The sequence below is a fragment of the Aquarana catesbeiana genome, linkage group LG01, assembly GCF_042186555.1.
Source record: "Aquarana catesbeiana isolate 2022-GZ linkage group LG01, ASM4218655v1, whole genome shotgun sequence".
NCBI classification, from domain to species: domain Eukaryota; kingdom Metazoa; phylum Chordata; class Amphibia; order Anura; family Ranidae; genus Aquarana; species Aquarana catesbeiana.
Window position 1 is genome coordinate 475,903,719 of NC_133324.1, and position 13,690 is coordinate 475,917,408.

A 13,690-nucleotide genomic window follows, 5' to 3' on the forward strand; every position below is an offset into this window, starting at 1 on the left:
GGGGCTGGAGAGCACTATTGGGGGGAGCCAGGGAGCATGGGGGCTCGGAGAGCACTGGGGGGAGAGTATGGGGGGAGCCAGGGAGAACCAGAGAGCACTGTGGGCGGGAAAGCACTGTGGGAGAGCCAGGGAGCACAGAGCACTGGGGGGAGCTGGAGAGCAGTGGGGGGTGGAACTGGACAGCACAGTGGGGGGGGGGGGGGCATGGGGGGAGCCAGGGAGCACAGAGGGGACCAGAGAGCACTGTGGGGGGAGAGCACTCTGGGGGAGCCAGGGAGCACAGAGCACTGGGGGGGAGCTGGGGAGCATGGGGGGATGGGCAGTGAGAACTGGGAGGAACCAGGGAGCATGGGGGCAGTAAAAGAAGAAAGAAGTTGGAAAGGAGGAGCAGCAGGGACAGCTGCATATAGAGGAATTGATCTTTCCATATTCTTTCTGCAGCCAATGAACGCCCGCAGAAGCAGTGGGCATTCAGAGGCTGCAGAAGGAATATGAAAAGATCAATTCCTCCATATGCAGCTGTCCCCACCGCTCCTCCTATCCAGGCACACAGGAGGGCTGCACGGCTGGGCACTCACTTTCTCCCTGGGCGGTCGGCCAGGCGGTCGGCCAGGCTGCAGCAAGCGCTGGGATTGGATCCATCCACCGGAACTCCTCTGTCCCCTTCACAGACAGTCATAGGGCAGCTGGATAGTTTCCGCCGCCTGCCCCAACTCCTGACCCCAATAGGCAGCCAGCCACATGCGAAGAGGCCAGATGAGTGGCGCAGGCTGAAGGAGCAGCTCAGCTGCTTTAGGGCCCCACATGGACTTGCCGCCTGCCCAGTTTGCCCTATGGCTGCCCGCACGCCTTTTACAGATGGCACCTAGAGCCAGTTGGTCAGTCCGCATTAGGGATCGAGCACAGGCAAATTAGGCATCCGCGAGGCCCCAGTGAGTGCGAGGCCTTAGGCGGCCGCTTAATTTGCCTAATTAGCCGCCTCTGACTGCCAGTACATCCTCACCTGCTGTAGCCATGCTACCACCAGAACCAAGGGTACCCACACCCGAAAGGTTCGCTGGAGAATACAGCAAGTACAGAGCGTTCTGCAATGCTTGTGAAGTCTTCTTTGCCTTACAGCCCCGTACCTTCTCCCTGGAATCAACCAAGGTGGGGTTTGTCATTTCCCTTCTCCAGGGTAAGCCTCAAGCCTGGGCACACCCTCTCTTGGAGCAAAAGGCCACATCTCTAACAAACCTTACCACCTTTTTTGATGCCATGTCACAAACCGCCACTGCTGAAACAGCACTACATTCTCTCCAGCAAGGCCGCAGAGCGGCTGAAGACTATGTACCTGAATTCAGGCGTTGGAGTTCCGACACAAATTAGAATGATGCTGCTCTCCGTTACCAGTTCTGTATGGGCCTGTAAAGGAGGAGTTAGCACGGGTAGGAGTACCTCAAACCGTCTACGCTCTTATCAATCTCTCAATACAGATTGATCGATGTCTGAGAGAGCATCGATCCAAGAGATATTCGAGACCATACCGTCCAACCTGGATGCTACCCAAGGTTCCCAGTTTCTCCAGTCAGGTTCCTCCAACTCTAGCAGTTTCTGGTCCTGATATATCTGAGCCTATGTATCTGGGCTTGCTTCGTCCATCTCTCACTACCGAAGACCGCAAATGCCGTCGACAGCACAATCTGTGCATGTATTGAGGAGAACTAGGGCATTACGTGAGAACCTGTCCAGCAAAATTACATAAGTGTCTATCACTCTCATACCTCTGCCTTGTCCAACCAGTCTTCTCACCTCGCTCTTCCCATCCTGTTACAGCTTCCAGAAAGGAACATCCAGGTGTTCGCCATTATTGATTCTGGAGCCCGCAGCTGCTTTCTGGACCTGTCCTTTGCAGCTAAACACCTGATTCCACTCAAAACAAAGACCCAAAGACTGTCTGTACATCTGACCGATGGGACCACCATTAAATCTGTTCCAATCACCCAAGAAACCGTCCCTCTGCGGCCATCATCTCCAACCACCATCTAGAGTTACTTCGCCTGGATGCCATCTCATCACCTCTGTTTCCTATCATCTTAGGCATGCCTTGGCAACAGGCCCACAATCCTGGGTCACCGGGGAAATCACATTCCCTTCTACTTACTCTCAACAACATTGTTTACAAGAGGTCACAGGCGACCCTTCACCCTTGCTCTGTCTGGACTTTGATACTGAAATGTGCCAAGTAGTTCCAGTGGTGTATCATGATTTCTTGGATGTGTTCCGATATAGCTTCTGCCAGGGGCCGAAGTTCCGTTTGGGAGGATCTTCCCCTTAACTGAGCTAGAACTGGGCACACTGGGAGAATACATTGATGATAATTTGAAGAAGGGATTTATTCATCCATCCACCTCTCTGGCAAGAGCAAGCATTTTCTTTGTTGAAAAAAAAGATAACACCTTACGCCCCTGTGTGGACTATTGGGAGTTGAACAAGATTACTGTGAAAAATCGCTACCCGTTGCCTCTGGTACCCTAGTTATTTCAAAGGCTAGGAGCTGCAATTATCTTTACCAAGCTGGATCGCCTGGGAGCCTATAATTTGGTTTGCATAAGAGAAAGGGATGAGTGGAAGACAGCTTTTCGCACCTGGTTCGGGCATTTTGAATACCTGGTCATGCCCTTTGGTCTATGTAATGCCCCGGCCACCTTCCAACACTTTGTCAACAACATCTTCCGGGTTTACTTAGACCTATTCATCATAGTATATCTGGATGATATCCTCATCTTCTCATCCTCATTGGATGACCACAGCAGGGATGTCAAGAGTGTGCTAACCCGGCTTTGGCAGCATGGCCTTTATGCCAAGCCAGAAAAATGTGAATTAGAGTTACAGAGCATTCAATTCCTTGGGCTAATTATCTCAGTTGAAGGCATCAAAATGGATCCCCAGAAAGTTACCGCAATCCTGGACTGGCCAGGAAACTTTCTTGTATTACAGGAAGACTTACTGTCAAACAAACTGATCAAACAAGCCTCCTCGGAAACTGTCTCCTCCCCTGAAACCAATTTACAGGTGAAAGATGGTCTGTTATGGCATGATGACGAGATCTTTGCACCCAGGCACGTAAGGGTTGCAATATTGGAACTCTGCCATGATCATAAGTTGGCTGGACATTTTGGTGCCTTGAAAACTGCTGAACTTGTACAACGCACATTCTGGTGGCCCCAGGTGGCATGTGACTGTAGAAAATATGTGGAATCTTGCACTATCTGCACCCAAAACAAAAACAGCAATATCAAGGCCTGGGGTATGCTGAAACGATTGCCTGTCCCAGGGAGCCAATGGAGAATGATCTCAATGGAATTTATTGTTGAGCTCCCCCCGGCCGAGGGCTTTACTTCCATCTTTGTGGTGGTAGATAGATTGTCGAAGATGGCCCATTTCATACCAATGAGGGGGACACCCTCAGCTGCGGAAACAATGCAAGTCTTCATTAAAGAAGTCATAAGGCTTCATGGAGTCCCAGCCAATATCGTATCCAACCGTGGGGTGCAATTCACCTCCAGGTTCTGGAAAGCCTTGTGTGGATCCCTGGAAATTGAGTTATCCTTCTCTTCAGCATACCAGCCGCAGACGAACGGGCAAACAGAAAGAACCAACCAGACCCTGGAACAAGACCTGCGCTGCTTTTCATCCTTCTCCCAGGATGACTGGGTCTCCCTGCTTCCCTTGGCCAAATTTGCCTATAACAACTCCTCTCATTCTGCTACCAGACAAGCCCCATTTTTTGCCAACTACGGCTTCCACCCATCCTTCCTACCAAGCACCATTCCAGAATGTTCAGTTCCCGCAGTCTCTGAGACAATAAATTTCTTCAAAGATAACAAAAAACTACTGCAGAAACCATGACCAAGACGCAGGAGTATAACAAAAAGATTTTTGATAAAAGGAAACGAGGAGAATTAATCTTGGAACTGGGTGAACCAAATATGGCTATCCACAACAAACCTAAAACTAGCATGCCCTTCAAGAAAATTGGGTCCAAGATTCATTGGACCCTTCCCTGTGAAAAGGAAGATTAATGATTTAGCCTACCAGTTGCAGTTACCTGATTCATTCAAAATTCACCCTGTTTTTCATGTCACCTTACTAAAAACTATTATTCCTATTCTTTTTCCAGAATGAAGCACTGGTCCACCGGAACCTGTAATAATAAATGAAGAGGAGGTGTTTGAGATCAAAGCAATTCTGGACTGCAGAAAAAGGTACAACCAAATTCAATATTTAATTAAATGGAGAGGTTACAGGCCAGAAGATAATTCATGGTAGCCTGAAAGCAATATTAATGCAAAAAGATTCATGCAATCATCTGTAAAAAATCATCTGAAAACCCATGCTGTAAAACTGGCCCAGTTGGGCATCCGGGGGCTGCCCTTTAGGGGGGCAATGTTAGGAAATGCTCTGTAGAAGGAATCCTGCTTCTGGTGCACAATTTGCGATAGCGCCGGTGCGCGTGCGCGGGAGCGCGTGCAAGAGTCTTGGCGCCAGAGGAACTATTTAAACAGGGCTTGTAAACAGAGCCAGTGCTGTCTGATCTGCAGCTTTCCCGTGACCCCTGCTACCTGTAACCTGCTCAGAGATCTGTTCCAGCGTTTGACCCGGCTTGCCTTTGACTCTTCTTGCCTTCTGCCTGCACCCGACCCCGGCTTGTCCTTGACATTGATCCTGCCTGCTCCTCTTGTTGCCACGCTGACCGCCTCTTGCCGACCTGGCCTGTACTCTGACCTGGCTTGGCCTCTGCACCTGTCCTGGCTTCTCAAACGTGTGTGTGCCTGTGCCTGTCTGTGCTCAACATCCCTCAGGGCTGACCCACTGAGCGCTGCCGCTAGCATCCAGGTGTGTGGTATCCTGATATCCACTGATCCAGCTCCACAACTGCCTGCTGTTCTGACTGGTCTTCATCCCTGTGGCATCAGGAATTCCGGAGCAGCTCCTCTGAAAACCAAACCTGCCAGGCACTCATACCATTCTGCACTTTCAGGTCCCCTGTCTGCTCTATCAAGGACTGCAATTCAGATGCGTAAGGGAGGCCTTCCTCTGCATTACCGGGCTCATCCACATGGTACGTGAGAATGTGACACCCAGGTTTCAGCAATGTGGTCACCCGAGCCGTCCCTTCTCTCCCTCTCCTCTGTCCTGACACCGGCATTTCAACTGTGGGCACCCGGCTGTGACAGCTTGCGACTTCACAGCCAAGTGTGCACTGTGCATGCGCAAGCTGCACTGCACCTGCTAAATGGTCCGGTCTGTGATGTGCCCCAGAAGACTGCAGGGAGGGAGGGGAAGAGGAGAACCTCCGCTTGAACTGCCTAGGTGATCTGAGCGGAAGTAGGAGCGGATACCTGGCAAAAATAGGTACCTGCCCCCCCCCCCAAAAAAAATTACATGTCAAATGTGGCAGGGGAGGGGAGGAGGATTGCTTAAAGCCAAACTTCCCCTTTTAGGTGGAGCTCCTCTTTAATATGAGGAATGATGGCACTTTTAGATCCAGATACATTTAAAGTGATACTAAAGTCTTGTTTTTTTTTGTTTAAAAATAACAAACATGTTATACTTACCTGCTCTGTGCAGTGGTTTTGCCAGATCCTTCTCTTCTCAGGTCCCTCGCTGGTGCTCCTGGCCTCCTGCCTCCTGCCGTGTGCCCCCTAAGCAAGCAGCTTGCTATGGGGGCACCCGAGCTGAGCCGCTGCTCCGTGTGTCCATTCAGACATGGAGCAGCAGCTTGGCCCCGCCCACTATCTTCTCATTGGCTCACTGACTTTGATTGACAGCAGCTGGAGCCAATGGCCAACATAGCTGGATCAAGATGGGGCTCAGGTAAGTATTATGGGAGCTGCTGCACACAGAAGGTTTTTTTATCTTTATGCATAAAATGCATTAAGATTAAAAAAAACTGCTGTAATTATTAGTAGAGATGGGCCGAACTAACCCCTGTTTGGTTTGCGCCAGAACTCAGGAACATCACAAAAGTTCAGACATGAATGATGAACCCCATTGAAGTCTGTGGGACCCGAACAGGAAGATTTAAAAATTCCCAATTTTGAAGATTTATATGCAAGTTATTGGTCATGAAAACAGTATGTTGGCCTGGCTACTGCCCTGGGGGACATGTACCAATGCAAAAAACATTTTAAAAAAGATTGTCTTTAAAGGAGCAGTGATTTCAAAGATGCTTACAGTGAAACAATAAAAAAGAAAAATTCCTTTACATATAGTGCCGGGGGGGGGGGGGCCTTATGTAAAGAAGCCAAATTATAGTACACTCAGGCCAAGATTACCAATTTTTTTTTAAATAAAGTCTGGTGCCTCTTTCACAGACTTTATATAGAAGTAACTGGTGCAGAAAAATTGGTCTTTTAGTGTTGTTGGTGCCCTCACCCTTTAACATTCTGGAGGTAGTCTTGATAAAAGCAAGAATTGGCTTTGCTGTAAAAAATGAAAATTTGAAGCCCCTGTCAAACAGTTGTGAAAAAATTGGTCTTTGGGTGTTGTTGGTTCCTTCACCCCATAAACTTCTAGAGGTAGTCTTGATGAAAGCAAGAATTGGTCTTGCTGTAAAAAAATTAAAATTTGACGCCCCTGTCAAACCTTTGCAGAAAAATTTGTCTTTGGGTGTTGTTGGTGCCTTCATCCCGTGACCTTCTGGGGGTAGTCTTGATGAAATCAAGAATTGGCCTTGCTGTAAAAGAAATATATTTTGACACCCTGTCACACACCTGTGCAAAAATTGGTCTTTGGGTATTATTGGTACACTCACCCCATAACCTTCTAGAGGTAGTTTTGATGAAAGCAAGAATTGGACTTGCTGTAAAAAATGTAAATTTGACATGCCTGTCACACAGTTGTGCAAAAAATGTTCTTTGGGTGTTGTTGGTCCCTGTAAACTTTTAGTGGTAGTCTTGAGGAAAGCAAGAATTAGCCTTGCTGTAAAAAAAATAAAAATTTGATGCACCTGTCAAACAGGTGCGGAAAAATTGGTCCTTGGTTGTTAATTGGTGCCCATTAAACCTATACCAAAAAATTACTTCAAGATAAAATCAAGACTCACAAAGTTAGGCAGCCTAGACAGTCTTCCAGAGATTTCTGATCCTAATAACACTTAATCAGCGACATTGGCATTAGGGGCTTGATAGCTCATGCTAATCCAGGACTGATTCTTTTTTACAAATATCAGCCAGTCAAGCTCTTTTATCTTTCACTAAATCTTCGGCAGCACTGAATGCCCGTTCGGAAAGCAAGCTGGATGCAGGGCAGCCCAGCAGCTTAGTTGCATACTGTGCAAGTTCTGGCCAGTGGTCTATTCTCATGACCCAGAAACCCAGTGGATCATCTACTGGAAAGCGTTCCATGTCTGTTTTTGCCCCTAGATAATCATCTACCATTTTATACAGATGCTGCCAATGGGATGTTGAAGCGGTCAGCCCTGGGCGCCGAGGACCAAAAAAATTTTGAAATGCATGACTGAGGCGTCCCCCTTCTCCACCGCTCTTCTTTTGACCAACAGAAGCCTCAAAACTAGCTTTTCCAGAGTCTGGAAAGGCATTCCATAAACTCCTCATTAAGGTGTCCTCAAGATATTTCATCCTTTGCTCCCTCTGTGTGGATGGGATGAGTTCTGAAACTATCCCCTTGTAACAGTGGTCAAGGAGGGTTGCCAACCAATAATGATCCTTCTCCTTGATGCCACAAATTCTTGGGTCCTTTCGCAGGCTTTGAAAAATAAGGAAGGCCATGCACTGCAAGTTTGCAGAGGCATGAGAAGCAGAGTCCTCAGGGTCACTGAGAATTACAGTATCTGGAACTGCCTCCTCCCAGCCACAAACTACTCCTGGGGACTGAAAACCATCTCTTAAGGTTTGACGTATGTCTTCCTCTGCTTCAATGCCTCCAAAACTGCCACAATCCTCTTCCTTCTCTTCCTCCTCTTGTGTGTTCTGTGGCGTAGCAAGAATGGTGTCTGCATAAAGCGGACCTTGAGAGAAAAGAAAGTCCTCCTCTTCATCCCGCTACTCTGCCTCGAGTGCCCTGTCTATAATGCCACGCAGAGTCTGCTCCAGCAGGAACACAAGAGGCATTGTGTCACTGAAGCACGCATTGTCACGGCTCTCCATCCTTGTCACCACCTCAAATGGCAACAGTACAGTGCATGCATCCTTTATCAGCAGCCATTTTACGTGGGGAAAAAAAAGCCAAGGTGGCCTGAGTCTGTCCTTGTGCCATACTCACACAGGTACTCGTTGATGGCCCTCTGCTGCATGTGTAGATGCTGCAGCATTGCCAAAGTTGAGTTGTACCCAGTGGGCATGTCACAAATCAGGCAGTTTACAGGCAGGTGGAATTCCAGCTGAATTTCAGCCAACCGAACACTGGCTGTGTATGAAAGCCTGAAATGGCAACAGACTCTTTTGGCCTGCTTTAGGAGATCTTGCAAACCTGGGTACCTGTTTAAGAAATGCTGCACCATTAAATTGAGGACATGTGCCAGGCATGGCACATGTGTCAACTTTCCCTGTTGAAGAGCAGACAGAGGGTTAGGGTCATTATCGCACACCACCATTCCTGGCTCAAGCCTCCATGGTGTGAACCACCTCTGGTCCTGCCCCTGCAGAGCTGAAATAATCTCTGCTCCAGTGTGGCTCTTGTCCCCTAGATGGACCAGCTGAAACACTGCATGGCATCTTTTAGCCTGACTTGTTGAGAGACCCCTTGAACGCTTAGGAGGTATTGGTGGTTCATAGGACAATCCAGCAGAGGAGAGCATGGGGAGGAGGAGGAGGAGGGGGTGGAGCTGACAGATCTTGCATCAGTACCACCAGCTTTATGGAGACATGGAGGCAAAACAAGCTCCAGCACTGTTCTGCATCCTTCCTAGTTATGAGCAGAGTTACCCAGTGTACTGTGAGTGAAATACATCGCCCTGACCATGCTTGCTGGACCACGAGCCAGCGGTAAGGTGGACCTTGCGTCTTACTGCCTGTAACCCCCTGCTCATTTGCTCCACCAATGTTTCCCCTTTCTCATCGGCCCCACCACTGTACCTCCATGCACATCTGCTCCATCACTGAACCATCTTCTCATCTGTCCTAACACTGAGCTTATCTGCTCATCTGCCCCACCACTTTAACCCCCTTTCTCATCTGCCCCACGACTGTACCTCCTGCACATCTGTCCCACCTCTGTTCCCCCTGCTCTTCTGCCCCACCACTGTAACCCCCTGCTCATGTGTTCCACCGATCTACCTCCTTTCTCCTCTGCACATCTGCCCCACCTTTGTACCCCCTGCTCCACTGCCCCACCGCTGTAACCCCCTGCTCATCTGTCCCATCAATGTACCTCCTTTCTTCTCTGCCCCAAAACTGAACCCCCCTGCTCATCTTTCCCACCCCCACCACTGTAACCCCCTTCTCATGTGACCCAACACTGAACCCCCCCTGCTCACCTGTCCCACCACTGTAACCCCTTGTTCATCTGCCCCATCACTGTACCCCCCTGCTTTTCTGTCCCACCGCTGAACCCCCTTCTCATCCCTCCCACCACTGTACCTCCTGAGCATCTGCCCCACCACTGTACCTCCTTGCTCTTCTGTCCCACCACTGTAACCCCCCTGCTCATCTGCCCCTTCAATGTACCCCTTTTCTCATCTGCCCCACCACTGTACCTCCCTGCACATCTACTCCACCGACGTATCGCCATGCTCTTCTGTCTCACTACTGAATCATCTGCTCATCTGCCGCACCACTGTCACCCACTTTCTCATCTCCCGCACAACGGTAACCCGCTTTCTCATCTGCCCCACCAATGTACCACCTGCACATCTGTCTTACCTCTGTTCCCCTGCCCCACCACTGTTCCCTCTGCTCTCTTGCCCCACCACTATTCCCCCTGCTCTCCTGCCCCACCACTGTAACCTCCTGCTCATCTGCTCCACCAATACACCCCCTTTCATATCTGCCCCACTGCTCTACCCCCCTGCTTTTCTGCTCCAACACTGAACCGCCCTGCTCATCCAGCTCAACACTGAACCCCCTGCTCTTCTGTCCCACTGCTGAACCCCCTTCTCATCTCTTCCACCACTGTACCTCCCTGCTCATCTGCCTCACCACTGTACCTCCCTGTACATCTTCTCCACCGCCGTATTCCCATTCTCTTCTGTCTCAATACTGAATCACCTGCTCATCTGTCCTAACACTGAACCCATCTGCTCATCTGCCGCACCACTGTAACCCACTTTCTCATCTGCCCCACCAATGTACTTTCAGCACATCTGTCTTACCTCTGTTCCCCCTGCTCCCCTGCCCCACCACTGTTCCCCCTGCTCTCCTGCCACACCACTGTTCCCCCTGCTCTCCTGCCACAGCACTGTTCACCCTGCTCTTCTGCCCCACCACTGTAACCCCCTGCTCATCTGCTCCACCAATACACCTCCTTCCACATCTGCCCCACTGCTCTACCACCCTGCTTTTCTGCCCCAACACTGAACCCCCTGCTCATCTGGCCCAACACTGAACTCCCTGCTCTTCTTTCCCACTGCTGAACCCCCCTCCTTATCTCTTCCACCACTGTACCTCCCTGCACATCTGCCCCACCGCTGTACCCTCCTGCTCTTCTGTTCCACCTCTGAACCCCTCCTGCTCATTTTCCCCACCGCTGTACCCTCCTGCTCATTTTCTCCACCACTGTACCCTCTTCTCATCTATGATATGCCTGATATGCAGAGTGGTGAAAGAAAGCAGAGATGAGACACATCTACCTGTCCTGGCACACTCATCCTGCTGATCCACCTCTTGCATCCTGCCCACGTGCTTGTATATGATGTATGGGATGTATGTGATGTCACATACAAGCATCTGGAATGGATGTGCAATGATGAACTCAGGTCAGGGGCATTTTCTGAAAGCAGTGAGCCTGTGCGCAGGATCATAAGTTGGGCCCCAGCAGCTGAGAAAAAGTGGTTGGGTGTGATTTTCATTGCATTGAATACTGGCTGTGGCTTAAAGGGACACAGAGTGCAGTGGTTCAGTAGTAAGTGATGCAAAGGTTCAGGAATACAATGTGTGGGGGCACAGTGCCTCCCCCTCAGTGCAGGTGCAGGGTGGGGAATTCTGGAATTGGAATGCATAAGTGTCTCACTGCGCTGCTCTGCTGATGGGGAGGGAGTCGAGTTCCGGCAAAAGAGGATTTCGCATGCCGCGGGTTGCCTACCCCTGTTCTAGAGTGTCTAAGTTTGTACTCCATGCTCACCTTGTGTATGTGATCTATCGACACTTGGAGGTTGATCTTTGACAAAAGGCCTGAAATGGAATATTAATTAAATATTATTAAAGACCAAAGAAATACAGGCAGTGATTAATGCAGCATTCTTTTACATTGGTGGTCATTGGAGGGGAAATACCTTTACATTCGTTGTGCATTGATGATCACTGGGAAGAATGTCCCTTACGTTGGTGTCCAGCAAGAAGAACGTCCCTTATATTGGTGTCCAGTGGGAAGAATGTCCCTTATATTGGTGTCCAGTGGGAAGAATGTCCCTTATATTGGTGCCCAGTGGGAAGAAAGTCCCTTATATTGGTTTTCCTTTAGAAGAATGTCCTTTACGCAGCTGCTCGGTGGGTAGAATGCCTCTTAATTTGGTATTCAGTTGAAAGAATAGTTCTCAGTTCTCTGTGGTAACAATGGCCCTTACATTTGTGGTAAGTGGGAAGAACTTCCCATCACATTTGTAGTCAATAAGAAAAATACCACAGGAAAGAAGAATGTCCCCCTTGCAAACAGCTAAAAGGATCACTGGTACCAGCGGTTACTTACCTAAGAAGAAAGAGGAGATGCTCTTCCACTCTTGAGCTGCTAGCTCTACAAATTGTTGGACCAGATCTATGTACCCTGTAGCTCTAACACCAGCTATGCCTGTAACCCTTACATTAACCCACAATGTAACCCTATTAACCAAGTCTAATGTGGACTTTTTTACATATTTACTTTTCATGCTCTGGGATCTTCCAACTTTCCAACTCCAACTTTTCCAACCCTTCTTGTTCTCATAGTTTCAGACCTCAGTTCCGGTGTCCGCACAAAGCTGAGAGAAGCTCAGCTAGTTTCCTGCTCAGTTCTGACATGTCATATGACACAGCAGAGGGAAAGCCCTGGGGAACTTCTCATGATGCTGGGCTCTGCTCTATCTGAGGTCTGGTAAGTGTATGAATAAAAGGAGAGGGGGAGGGAATATTTGCTGGGGGAGAGTTATTTTATTGAATGATTTTTTTATTTTAATAGCATGATAACAATGTAATTATTTGTAAAGTGGGCTAGTATTTCATCTCATTGACAAAACGGTGCCTAAGTGATCTTGACTTGCAGTATTCAAATTCTAGGATAAAATGCCAATGGGGCAAAATCTGCATACAATTTTTATGTTTTTCATGTATATCCGCCTGCATTTTCTCTATTTTCATCCATAGATTTCCTCACATAGTAATGTAGGCAGAACTAAAGTCTGCTACATTCACATTTCCCCCAGCAATGTCTCCCTGGCACTAACAAATTTCCGGGTCTTTTTCTGGATTTGGCAACTTCAGTTATCCTGTTTGACTGGCCCAGGATGGCTATAAAAATCTGACAGAGGTTCTGATCCAAAAAAAAAGGTTAGGCTTTGGGCACACTTTAAAGACTGTGTGATACTATATAATATATATATATATATGTGATATATATACTGTATGTGTATATATATATATATATATATATATATATATATATATATACAGGGCCGCTGATGGGGGGGACCCCCAGCCCTGGTGTAGGGGGCCCGATAACATAGGGGGGCCCACACAGGGAGGCGGATAGGTGACAGACGACAATTGTGTTTCTTTTCCTCCAGTAGATGAAAGCTGCTCTCCTGCCCTTTCCCTGCTGCCAGCTTTTATCTGCTAGGAAAGAGACAGTCTTCCTTCACTAATCCCCCTCCCTGTGTGGGCCCCCTCCTCTCCTCTCAGCACTGGTTTTTAAGGTTATTTCCCCTCCTGAGTTTATCTCTCTAACTTAGGCTCCATGCACACTGATTTAAAGTTCACTGCTTCTACAAGAGTTTTGTGTTCTGTCTGTAGAAGCAGCTCAATGTTATCCTATGTGTCCATGCACATTAGGACGTTTACAGGCGTATTTTGAGCTCAGTGTTTAGAAGCAGGAGAAAAAAAAACCTTCTGGTTTGCGTCTCTGATTGGAGATTACTGGCAGGAAAAAATGTAAAACTCTCCTAAACTTGTCTAAACTTTGTACAAAAAATGCTCTATATGAGTATTTTTTTCTGCTTGGTGAATTGGAGTTTTTTTTTAAGCCCAATGTGTATAGAGCCTAACTTTGTTTCTCTCCCTCTGATCCCGCAGCCTATATATTTTTTTCATCTCGCCTTAATTTTTATTTATTAACTCAGTTTTATCTTTTAGATTTGGCAGGAATTCTATGAGTTATGTTGTATTTGTGTCTGCTAATAGTTTTATTGTATTTTTAGCGAAATATAGCTTTAATATTTTCTTGGGGGGTCCCTGTCAGGTAGTCTGTACGGGGCCCCGCGATTTCTATCAGCAGCCCTGCACATATACATACACACAGTATCTCACAAAAGTGAGTACACCCCTCACATTTTTGTAAAAAT